Source organism: Elephantulus edwardii, unplaced genomic scaffold (genome assembly GCF_000299155.1).
Source record: "Elephantulus edwardii isolate Elephantulus edwardi_28Jun2011 unplaced genomic scaffold, EleEdw1.0 scaffold00062, whole genome shotgun sequence".
In the NCBI taxonomy this organism is placed as follows: Eukaryota; Metazoa; Chordata; class Mammalia; order Macroscelidea; family Macroscelididae; genus Elephantulus; species Elephantulus edwardii.
The window spans coordinates 42,072-44,711 of NW_006399812.1; positions in this window are offsets into that span (position 1 = coordinate 42,072).

Here is a 2,640-nt window from a genome sequence, read left to right on the forward strand (position 1 = left end):
CCACTTGGACAACTGACTGGAAGAGATCTATATTTGTTCCCATTCCAAAGAAAGGTGACCCAACTGAGTGTGGAAACTACAGAACAGTGTCACTGATTTCACATGCAAGCAAGATTCTACTGAAGATCATCCAAAAACGATTAGAACAGCACATCAACAGAGAACTGCCAGAAGTCCAGGCTGGGTTTAGAAGGGGTCGTGGTACTAGGGATATTGTTGCTGATGTTAGATGGATGGATTTTTTATATACATGGAATATATTTTGAGGTCTAACATAAGCGAAGAATCTGGTCTCCCAAGGAATTAGCTATTAACTACATCTATTATCTTCTGTTTCCTAGACTAGGTAGTCTGTTTATGTTCCACATTCCCATCTCAATATTAAAATATCTAAATTATTATAACTTTCTAATGTGTTTGAACATCTAGTAGGTTATTCACCAAGATTTTGGCTAGGAACTGTATTGAATGCATTCAAATGGATCTAATTCCATAATCCAAATTTATTAACCCTCTCTTGGTTTGCATCTGGGTAAAGAGAGGGGAAAGTGGGCCCAAAACTTTGCTGATGATCAATTCCAGCTTATGGTGCTAGGACAGGATCGCCCCACAGGGCTATAATCCTTACAGAAGCAGATTCCCATACCTTTTTTCCTGAGGCATCATCAGATGAGTTCAAACCTCCAAGATTTCACTTAAAAGCAAAGCAAAACCATGCTCACCACCCAGGCAGCTGCATCTGTGTGTTATTATTAGGTGCCATCAAGTCCATTCCAATGCAGTGACTCTATGAATACAAAACACTGCTGGTCCCGTGCCATCTTCACAAACTTCACCATGCTGGAGCCCACTGCAGCATCCTCTGCGTCCATCCATCTCACTGAGGGATGGACTTGCTTGTGTCTCTTGCCTTTTTCCTGGGGAATGATTCCTCCTGTAGCATGCCCTAAGGATGTGAGAGGAATTCTGAGCATGCTCACTTCTAAGCAGCATTCTGGTTACACTTTTTCCAAAACAGATTTGCTTGTTCTTCTGGAAGTCCATGTTTTTCATCAACATCAGTAATTCTAACAATTCTTCTTTGCTCTTCCTTATTCACTGTTCAACTTTCACACGTGTATGAAGGAACTGAAAATACCATGACTTAGGTTTCCAAACTCTCAAAGTGACTTCTTTGATCCTTAGCACTTTAAAGAGGTCCTCTGAAGATCTGCCCAAAGCAAAGCATCACTAGATTTCTTCACAATTCTGCGTGGCATCCTTGTGCAGAGGCCATGCTAATCTTCTCTGTATCATTCTAACTTTAGTATATGTACTGCCAAAGAGAGCACATCACTAGATTTCTTGACTGTGGCTTTTATGGAGTTGATTGTAGATCCAAGAAAAATGAAATACTTAACAACTGCAATCCTTTTGCTGTTTATTGTTGTTTATTGGTTTAATTACTTTCTTTGTGTTGAGGTATAATCTATACTGAAGGCCATAGTTTTTTGGTTTTTAATTTTTTTAATTTTATTTTAATAATTTTAATGAACATTTACAGAGATTTTGGATAGGCTATAGTTTTTTATCTTCATCAATACGTGCTTCAAGTCTTAATTTTCAGCAAGTACGGTGTAACATCTGCATATCACAAGTTGCTAATGATATGCAGATCTTCCTCCAGTTCTGATGCCACTTCTTTCTTCATACAATCCCATTTTCTCAGATTATTTGTTCGTCATAAGGATTGGATGAGTATGGTGATGGGATTTAACCATAGTCTACACCTCTCTTGCTTTTAAGTGATGAAGTATCTCCTTGTTCTGTCTCTGAATGATTACATCTAGCATCTGTGTGTTGTTGCTGTATATCACTGAGTTGGAACCGACCCAGAGTTGACAATCCAGCAGGTTTTCAGAGGCAGTTAATCTCATGGGAGGAGATTGCCCATCTTTCTCCTACAGAGCAGCTGGTGGACTTCAACCACATGCTTTCTGGTTTACGGTGCAACTTCTTGCCAGTAGCCACCAGAGCTCCCTAGCATCTGTGTAGTTACACTTACTTATTGTGTTTAGGAAATCTGTTTTTCACTGTCAAGTGATGCTGAAAAGTCTACTTACCAGATGAAAGAAAAAACTATCTAAAATGAATATATAATTAGGCATTATACATACAACAGCCTAAAATAAGAGATATATCATTGTAAAGAGGACTGGGGCAGGGTGAGGAGATAATGGTGCAAAAATGAATGACTATTAAAAAAAAAAAGTGACCTGGAGCAGGGGGAATGGAGAGGGGAGGGGGTAAAATGTGCAACAATGAATGAATGAAAATCCAAAATCTCTGTAAATGTTCATTAAAATTAATAAAAGAAAAAAATCATCATTAAAATTTTCTCTAAAAAAATCCACTACTACCAGGGCAACACTGCATGGTTCAAAATTGGGAAGGGTGTATGTCAGAGATGTGTCCTGTCTCCATACCTTTTCAACCTGTATGCAAAGCAGATTATCTGAGAGGCGGGGCTCTATGAGGAGAGGCGTGGCGTTAGGATTGGTGGAGGATCTACCAACAATCTGTGTTATGCAGATGACACAACCTTGCTTGCTGAAACTGAGGAGGACCTCATGCACTTACTGCAGAGGGTCAAGGACTGCA